The sequence below is a fragment of the Toxorhynchites rutilus genome, chromosome 1 (assembly GCF_029784135.1).
Source record: "Toxorhynchites rutilus septentrionalis strain SRP chromosome 1, ASM2978413v1, whole genome shotgun sequence".
In the NCBI taxonomy this organism is placed as follows: domain Eukaryota; kingdom Metazoa; phylum Arthropoda; class Insecta; order Diptera; family Culicidae; genus Toxorhynchites; species Toxorhynchites rutilus.
Genome location: NC_073744.1, coordinates 135,775,404 through 135,785,924, shown reverse-complemented (window position 1 = coordinate 135,785,924; position 10,521 = coordinate 135,775,404). Strand labels below are relative to the sequence as shown.

The following is a 10,521-nucleotide window of genomic DNA, read 5'->3' as shown; positions in this document are numbered from 1 at the left end:
TACTATACATTAGAATCCCCTGGTTTGTAAATGGTTAAAATTCATGAAAACTTTAAGCGTTTCATTTTCCCATACATTTGTTTAATATACTATACATTAGAATCCCCTGGTTTGTAAATGGTTAAAATTCATGAAAACTTTAAGCGTTTCATTATCCCATACATTTGTTCTGTCCATTTGTGTGCTTTCCCGAACAGAGCTGTCAATAACGAGCAACTTATCGACGACCAACGGAGGGGAAATCGTAGGATTTAAAGTCTGCGTGAACAAAGGAAAAGTAGAAGAATGAAGGGGAATACTTGCCTAGAGTATAAACAGTTGATCTCGCTGAGGCAAACTTTCATTCGGCATCGGACTGTTGAGCAATCCAGTTCACTTTGCTTTCGCTGCGCTTCGATCTAAGATTGGACCCCACCAGTGGTAAACCAACTTGGATATCGTCGTTTAGTTTTTCTGTTCGTTTTTTTCGCGTTATTCGTATCGTGTATTTTTCTTTCCGTGTCATAAATTGGACGCTTCGCGTAATGTGTGATGAGCAAGAAGAAGAGAAAGGCAAGCTCTAGCCTGCCAGGGGCAATAAAATTTCGAGGCAAGCGTCATCTAATGATGCACGCGATGTTGGTGCAGTGAAAAGTGCTCGCACTGAACCGAGCCTTCTTAAATGTGGCACCGCATCGAACAACTGCGAAGTAGGCGCGTCGGTCGAAAATGTAAACGTCGTTACCCAGGCAGCAACCAAAATCAAGCTCCCCCCGCTGGTAGTTAAGGCGGTCGCTCTTGACACACTCATCAGCGAATTCGCATCGATAGGTGTTACAGCAGAGTACAAGCTGTGTGGCATAATTCATAATTCAGTCTTTTTCCAAGCAGTTAACATTGTTTGTTTTCCGTCATCATAAGGGCTTCGTTGGTGCCTTTGAGAATGCATCAATGCATTAAATTGACGTTATGGCGAAGCAGGCGTTAAGGTTGTGCGTCAAAAAATTATTTGGGGAATATCAAGCATCTCGAATGTCTTACTGGAGTGTTATAAGTTATTTGGGTTCGTGTACCAATCGCAAAACTGCCTTCAACTAGGATTGCATTTGCGCTAATATTGATCATAATGAAGCATTGCTACTGTTTTCGAGGTTGTTATCAACAAACAGAGTTTATTTCGCTTGTTTAGTCACCAAGAAAGTAAATGTCGTTCTGGAATTTTATATGTGATTAGGTTTCGCTTGCCAGTAGCAAAACTTCCTCCACTAAGGGTGACAACTGCACTTCGAAAGTAATGCAACTTTTTTCGAGGCCAGTAATATTAACAGAAGAGTTTCTTTTAAGAATAGCGCAAAATGATGAGAAGCGTTTATATTCCTAGTAGTTTCAAGCCACCAATATATGGCTCTGTTTGCATGCTATGGCGAACGCTTGTTTGGCGCTTGGTTTACGTTGTACGAACGATGCCTAGAGGTGCGATACTAAATAACATGTATCAGGATATTTGATACTTGCAAGTGTTGCCATTGTTGTTGTTTCCATGCGGTGCCAAAGATATATTGATGTAGTTATGAGATGTGGAATAATGGTGCTGGTGCAACATGTATATAATCGACTGTAGCCGAGTCTATGTCAATTGCGAAAAAGGCCACCTGAATAACGTTGGAGGTAAATTTTCAATGCATTGACATGAAATAAATTACGACATACGATCAGCTAGTGTATTATTTTGCGAGGGCAAGAATGAATCATCAATAAATTATCGTCAACTGATTCTACAATGAAAAAACTATTTCAGAGATTATTCTACTAAGCAGTTGTTTCTAAAATTTCACAGCATTATAAATAATATCCGAAGGTATAAATAAGTGACTTATATAAAATAACAGCGTAGTTCTACGTCAACAATGCGGTCGTATCTTGGACACAACCTCCTATAATTTTTTCAGCAAATATGATCGTCTATCACTTCCGGAGAGATTCTGGACAAATTTATTTTTTTTTTCGTGTGAGAAAAGTATTTTCTGGTTTAAAGGAGATGAATCTTCTTCTATATTCGAAACACGAAAAAGTATATGTATAAAAAACGAATAAATTTTTTTTTTTACTTTTAAATACAGGATTCGATTATATACAGTGAAAAAAAATCCGAGACTGTACATAATCGTCGCTGGATGGAACGCGACTGTAAGGTTAGATATACCATATGTTCAGATTTAGCAGGACATTGCCTGATTTTGCATGCATTTTGTTGAAACAAAAATTTGGAATCCACAATAAACCATTACAGGTAAAACTGAATTGGAATATCATATTCAAACACCGAAACATCGCAAGAATAGTCAATTGGAATCTATTTCCGAATCCATACTGAATTATGTGGTGAGAAATCAAATCGCTCAGAAGATTTAAGGTGGAAACAGAATGCCGCGTTGTGCGTTGCTTCTCATCAGCTGTCATTGCTTGCGTTTTGTACTAAAACATTCGCCCGACGCAGTCTGTTGATTTGCAGTCACAATCTAGCATTCGCGTCACCATTTGTCATGTAAACAAAAACAACATAGAATTCGTATGAAAATCTTGTTCTTGTTGTGTTCATGGATCAGCTAAATGTTTTTAAAAACAACACATTGACATATCCGCGCTGGCGGCATTGAGCTTCGTTTACTAGTTTGAGGGAGCGTGAAAGAATAGCTGATTCTCAGTCGGAATGAACACGTTTTCAAAATTAAAATTATGAATGAAAATTAGCTTCTCCATATCAAACTAGTATTTAAATGAGAAACATTTTTGTTTGCAGGTGGGGAAAAAGTCTCATACGAAAATTGTTTATGAAGACAACTCTATATTATGATGAAAAAATTCAGCAACAATGTTGGAAATGTTTAGCCATATGGTTGAATGAAAGTCAGAACACGTGTTTCAAGTAATCTAATAACATGATGTGAAAATTTTTATTCAAATTTTAGTATTTTAAAACCGGCTTCGTGTCTTCTAATCTGATAGAGATTACACTAATGAGTTCGGGACCCAAATTATGGCCCTAATTTGAAGTTGCCACCAGACGTCGACACCGTGCCACTGTCATCGCGAATTCGGCGCAAGCAGTTTAGAACAAATGTTAGCGTTTAGTACAACGATGCAAATGACGCAACGCGTTATTGTGTTCGACTAAATGGAAACACACATATTTAAAATGAAGTGTCAAAGCACAATTGTCGCAACGTGACGCATAGCGTGGTATTCTGTTTCCACCGAAGGTGTACATCTTCCAATCGTTATCCGAATCAGTTTTACGGAACTTTACGTACTGTTTATTTCTTTTACGCTTGAGACGCAAGAGCGACAAACAGTACCATCTGTTCGAATTATTCAAATCGATTTGTTTGTCAATAACTAAGGTATTGGTACACACTTTCAATACGTTAGTGAGAACAGCTGCTTTCAAATTCAAATCGTCAGTTATAGCAGTAAAATCCAGGTTTCTCGCGACTAGATGAGACAGACCTCCTTTTGAATATTTCCTCCAGCACTTGATTTTAACTTTATTTTCTTTACGTTTACTCTGTTCATTCTCAATAAAAACAAAAATTGTCTCATGGTCCGTTAATTTGAATTTGGCCTCTACCAAAGAATGAAGCTGTGTGAAAATTGGAAAAAACGTGATCTATCAAAGTTCTACTTTTTTTTTAAATTCTCGTGACTTCTGACACGGTTTGTTTTAAGTTGTAAAAATCAGATAGTTGCTTCAATTGCTTCGAATTCTGTACGTTGAGCCAATCGATATTAAAATCACCAGCAATTACATTTAATTCACTAGGATCAAGAAAACTCTCCCACCAGTTTTCCAAAAATTCCAAAAATCGCTGGTCACTAGAACTTTCCCTCAGGATAGCTGGAGCACGCAACATTTCGGAGCCTATTCTTATCTGGTAAAGCGAATTTAGCTTCCCGAACTGTCAATAAGGAGCAACTGTGAATACCAATGCGAGTCAGTTGGATGTGAATCGATCGTTCGAAATGTATACTGAACGGACACTATAGTGAGAGAGGAAATATTGCAATTTAAGCTCCACTCAATCATAGCGCAAAAGCAAAGTGTTCTCATATTATATTATATAGTCTTGCTCATTCCATCGAGTTCTCAAACCGGACATTCTATTCATGAGTTATGTGCGTCTCCCTTGCTTCCGGCAGATGGCGCCGTTGTTGGTAAACAGCTAGCCGTAAAAGCTATTTTCTTGTGGCCGCGGGTATGTTAGTGATGCGAAAAATAGATGAATACAATCCTTAGAGTGGACTGAATATTGTGTCAAGATGATATCGGAGATGTTCTTTGCACTTGTTTTGATTTAGATACTGGATCATCGCCTTTTTAAAAGTGGAATCACTAGTTTCTCGTTTTAGCGACTCTCAGTAATCAGCCAAAAGCTGAGCTTTACCTTATCTATGGAAGCGCAATTCAATTTATGTGATTTCTTGATGGAATTATTTACCTTGAATCATCACAATGTATTTATGTTTTCATTCAAAATAAAAAAAAACATTTCACAATTAGATTAGGAGAATTTTTAAATTCACTCCAATTCAAACTTTCTGGTATGTAAACTAAGGTTAAGGTAAAATACTTTTTCCGTCCCTCAACTCAAGAAACGTTTTTCTATTTGCGAAAATTTTTTGCTGGCTCTACACAGTCGTTTCGCAAACTCTTTCAAAAAGCTTAATTTTGAGTGTAACAATCATTCACATTTGAAGAATTTCCAAAATTACCTATAACTCAAAGTTTATGAGGATCTTCAAAGAGTATCACGAAGCATTCAGCTCGCGATCAGGATAGCGAAAGTATTGCCAGGTTTAATCAGTTCAAGGCTACGAAAGGCCTTTCTCGCTGCATTCATTCGAAAAGTGTTTACATATAAAACCGAACCGTGCATGTGGTGTGTTTCGGTCAGAGTTTGCATAATTCTTACCACCGCCACCCATCACCCGACCACCACATCCGGCGGTTCGCCCATCGTGGGGTACCCGAATCCCACAAAATAAACAACTATTGGACCGTGGCTCGCAGCAAGCAAGCAGCTGGTCGAAACTGCGCGGACCACTTGGAATCTGGCCAAAACGCAAGACTTCACACATGCACACATGAGATCTGAGGTCGTCCGTTTTTTCCCGAGACTTGCTGTGTAGGTGCATCCCGTTCGCCGTCGATGGTGGGCGTGTGTATTATACGATTTGTATTTCATAAACTTTTCATTTTAATGCTGTTTCTTTTTTGATTGCTCTAGTCTTCTTAATATTTTTTTTTCGTTCATAATAACTCGTGGCCCGAATTGTAGCTTGTAGCGAGGGAACACGCCACAAGTCGCTCAGTACAGCGATAGAATCCGTTTGTGACTGGCCAAGAGATCCTGCGAAATATCGCGCGCGCGTTTTTGGGTTAATCTGGTGTACCCCGTAGCAAAAGCTAGAAAAAGTCAGTTGGTGTTTTTCCTTTTCTTCCTGCTCTTGAAAGGATAAGCGAACGAGCATTTCCCAATCGAGAAAGAGTTACGGTGAGTGAGCAATTCTGTGTGTGTCTGGAAAGGATATTTGTGAAATACGACTGCTTCCGACACTAAATGGTTTATCGTTCGGGGAAATCAGAACAAGTTTTTGAGTGAAAAACCAAAAAGTGCCCTTCTGAAATATTAATTGAAATCATAATTACCTGATGCGAATATTCGGATGAATTGGAGGAAAAACGATGACGCTAGGAGAGCGCACGTTACTGCGAATTCCAACCAGTTTATAATTAGCATGGTTGACTAAATATAGATATTGACCGTATCGAAATGAACCAATTCAAATGCGCATTAAATAAAATCGCAACGCACCGTCGTGCATAAACGTTCATTAGGCGCGTTAATCAAATCCATTTTGATATTGTTGAAATATGAAGTTGCAAACGTGATTCGGACTGCATTCTGCGAGAATCAATGTATATGTGCTGATAATTGCATGATTTACAACGGGATATATTTCATATCAATTTCCCATGAGTTCAAATCCATTCATCAAAATCAGATGTCAGAACTATAAATAATCAAATTATAATGCTAATGGAGTTTATGGCCATATATCGGAATTCGAGTGACACATTTTAGCCACTTTGATTCCAATGCTTACGATACCTTCATCATTCCGACAAATCCGCTTGAGAGCCGCTGTTCGCGTTACACTATGTTTCATAACGTTAGAGCCACAATTTTTTTTCGTGTTTCCAGAGATATGTGAGAGCTCAGTTGAAATCTTTATGTATAAAAATTTTCGTGTCACGATGTTCGTTGTCGAACTCCTCCTGAACGGCCCGACCGATTTTAATGAAATTATACACGAAAAATGTATTAGGCATGAGAGTAGGTCGTAAGCCATATCACATACCACTGGGATACCGAATACTGAATAATTGATATCGATTAGAGTGGTCCTTTGCCGGAAAACAATTTTATTCTTTTAAATAATCTTTTATTTGTAGTTTTGATTTTTAATTTGCCTTAAAAATACATAAAAACCAAATGAAAAAAGTGCCCCCAAACCAAATCACCAGCTCTATGGCAAATATTGTATAGGATATTAAATAAGAAATTTTGGCGGTTTATTTGAACCCCAATGTGGTTTAACATAGGTTCTATAGTGAAAAACGTACTTTTTCGTTTATTTCACGCCATTCTCAAAAGGTTTGAGATAAAATTTGGGAAAAATACTGAATGTGCATCTTACTACGGTGTATCAAGAATAATCATAAAAAAAAATCATCTAAAATTGAAGTACTAAAACTTTTTTTGAGATTTTGATTTTTTTTCAATTTTTTAAGAATTTTTTTTTGATGATTTTTCTTGATACACCGTAGTAAGATGCACATTTAGTCTTTTTTTCAAATTTTTATCTCGAAGCTTTTGAGGATGACGTGAAGTAAACGAAAAAGTACGTTTTTCACTATAGATACTATGTTAAACCACATAGGGGTTCAAATAAACCGCCAAAGTTTCTTATTTAATATCCTATACAATATTTGCCATAAAGCTGTTGATTTGGTTTGGCGGACTTTTTATTCTCTTACCCAGCCAGACTCTTTGTAAATATAAAAAAAATAATTTGTACCGCGCAACACTGGAAAAAAAACTGAAAAAAATCACGCATATCTAGAAAAGCCCTAGAAACACATTTCAATATGAATTAGAGTAGTACTGAATCTCTAAATCAAAAAAAAAAAATTAAAAATTTCAATATTTTTTTAGTACTAAAATTTTCGATGAAATTTCTTTTTGATATTTTTTCTTGATACCGGCCTTATCCGGCCAGGCTTTTTGTCATGAGATGGATATAGAGAATGGGAAAGGTTTTTATGGTGATTCGACACTCTTCCCCCCTCTTTAAGGGGGGACTGTCATACAAATGATACACAAATTTCTTCATAACTCAAGAACTACTCAAGTAAATGAAGTCAAATTTGTCATGAGGTGAATATAGAGGGTGGAAAAATGTTTTTATGGTGATTTGACACTCCTCCCCTCTCTTTAAGGGGGGCTGTCATACAAATGAAACACAAATTTCTTCATAACTCAAGAACTAATCAAGTAACTGAAGGCAAATTTGTCATGAGGTGAATAAAATTTTTTTTTTTTTTTTGAGGTGGGAAATATTTTCATGGTGATTCGATACTCTTCTCCCCTATTTAAGGGGAGGCTGCAATTTAAAAAAACACAAATTTCTGCATAACTTTTCTCATGTAAAGGTTTTAGGATGCAAGAAATGCTGTTATTGTAGTACGACAATCTCCCCCCTCTTTAAGGGTGGGGGGGTGTATGGTGTGGGTGATCGAGTTTTGATAGAAGTACTAGGAAATTTAAGAAGTTATTTGTAAAGGGTCAATTAGAAGACCAATTGGACCCATGTCCGTTCGCTAAGCAAGAAAACGTTAATTCTTAAAGATATTGATAACAAAAAAAATCAAATTTTGGATGGGACGAACTTTGCCGGTTCATCTAGTACACAATAAAAATGAAATAAATAATTTGGAAAAAAATATTCAACCGCCACTCATTTTTCAAACATAACGAATTTATTTACGTTGTTCGATGACAAATGGCGCTACATCCGCTTCATCGAACTTTCATCCACACATGTGCGAGTGGCCTAAATTTTCTTAAAGCCAAGGGCATCGCCGGCCAGCTCCAAGCCTTATCGAAGGAGCACAATGAATTATTGAAATTCGCACATGTTCAGTAAACAACGAGAACCTACCACAGGTACTTCATTCATTATGAACATCATCACTTATCCGCTGTTGTATCGGGTAATTGTTGCTATTAACTGTGAACATTCGAACAATAGGAATACTCATACGCCGAAAAAGACGACATTGTGTAATTAAAAAAATGTTTATCGATAAGAAAGAAATACAACTAAATGGCTACTATGTAATTTAGAACATTATCAATTATCGATGAATAAATGTACACAAATAAACCTGGTTCTGTTACAGTTGTATGAGCCTAATAAAATAAACAGATGAGATCAAAAAAACCATCACTTATTTCGAATTAATTTAAGAATATGTGACTACAAGAGACGAAACAAACAAGAGGGTGCGTACGATGGATTTTTTATGTGTATCGCATTCGACGCAGTCAGGGTGACGTTATTCTACGATGTCGTGAGCAGTGCCAACAAAGGAAGAAACAATTCACTTGCGAGATGGTATCATAAGCTACGCTGACACAGCTTTTGCTATTGCTAAAATGCAATGCATTTTCATGACATTACAGCACGTGTGTTCAAACAAAAATGAAGTTTTTCATAAGTTTCATTACAACATTACACGTATTCGGTTCCACACGTTGCTGGATGTAAGGGGCGAACACGAAATTATTGCGATACCGAAAATGTCATGCCAATTTTCTTATAATGTTTATAACCAAAATTTTAGGGTAGTTTAATACATATATTTACTTCAAAAATCAAAAGAAAAGTTAATCGATTGAGCCTTGAGTGTAAAATTGAACGCATTTTCGCTTGATGCCCTCCACCAAAGTCTTTACAGTGTCATCCGGTACCAGTTCCTCAGCTTTTTTTTCCATTTTCTTAACATGTCCTTCTCGTCTTTGACTGTCTTCTTGCTCTTCCGAAGTTCCCGCTTCATTATTGCCCAGTACTGCTCCACCGGGCGCAGCTCCGGACAGTTTGGCGGGTTCATGTCCTTTGGAACAAAATGGACAGAATTGGTCTCATACCTCTCCAGGACACTTTTAGAATAGTAGCATGATGCCAAATCTGGCCAAAATAGCGGAGCTTCGTCGTGCTGCTGCAAGAACGGCAAAAGACGCTTCTCGAGGCACTCAGATTTGTAGATCTCGCCATTTACTGTGCCCTTTGTCACGAAAGGCTCACTCCTCAGTCCGCAAGAGCAGATGGCCTGCCAAACGAGATATTTGGCATTTGAGATATTTTCTTAAATTTGTCGTCCACATCGAACTTGCTCTTGCCGGTGAATAACTCCAACCCCGGAATTTGCTTAAAATCGGTTTTTATATACGTTTCGTCGTCCATCACACAGCAGCCATATTTTGTCAGCATCTTCTCGTAGAGCTTACGTGCCCGAGTTTTAGCCGTCGATTGTTGCCGCTCATCGCGGTTTGGGAAGTTCTGTACCTTGTATGTATGTAGTCCAGCTCTCTTCTTTGCATTCGGGACGTAGTTCTGCGACATTCCGATCTTTTTAGCCAAATCACAGCTTGAGACGTTGGGATTTGCTTTAATCATCCGCTTCACCTTTCCCTCCGTCTTTTTGTTCTCCGGTCCCGGTTTTCTTCCAGCTCCTTTGCCGTGGTCCAACGTCAACCGCTCCTGGAACCGCTTCAACACTCTGGAGACGGTTGAATGGTGAATGTTCAACATTTTTCCCAACTGCCGGTGCGAAAGGTCAGGAAATTCCAGGTGTTTGGAAAGAATTTGTTCTCTCGACTCGCGTTGGTTCACCTCCATTTTCGTTGAATCGAAAAACACGACTCCAAGTTTGACAGCATGTAGACAATACACATCAATGAGAAAGTGTGCAAAATTTTGTTGATTTCTACCCAATGGTAAAAAAGTTATGCCCTGTTGAATGTGTCGCAATAATTTCGTGTTCGCCCTTTATACGGTTGAATGTCAAAAGCGAGGACTACCTCATGTTCACATTTTTTAGTTAGTCGACAAAATACGCACAGAGGAAATTGATAATGTAATTGCCTCGGATATTCCACTCAAGTTCAATCGAGTTATGATAATGTTCCATTTCTGTCAAAATGGTAACGGGTTTTCGGGTGGAAATAACATATTTTATAATACGAAAAATATAAATGGACATTTATTATACCGTATCAAATGTATGTATATGCATTTTATGTACATTTTTTGCAAGTGGGTAAAAATCTTGAACGAAAGTTTTGTCTGATATAGTTTTTATGAATGACAACGACGAAATAATGTGGTACAAAATTGGACGGTATATCCGCTCCAATG

General features: G+C 37.7%; 1 protein-coding gene across 1 annotated transcript in view; it reads left to right on the top strand.

Annotated features, from left to right (window-relative positions):
* The first annotated feature begins 5,324 nt into the window (after positions 1-5,324).
* The window catches only part of LOC129762900 (uncharacterized), a 32,075-nt gene continuing 26,878 nt past the window's right edge, over positions 5,325-10,521 (top strand). Inside the window, exon 1 of the mRNA XM_055761503.1 lies at positions 5,325-5,531. The gene's annotated coding sequence lies outside the window, so the exon portion shown is untranslated. The remainder of the gene's footprint in view (positions 5,532-10,521) is intronic.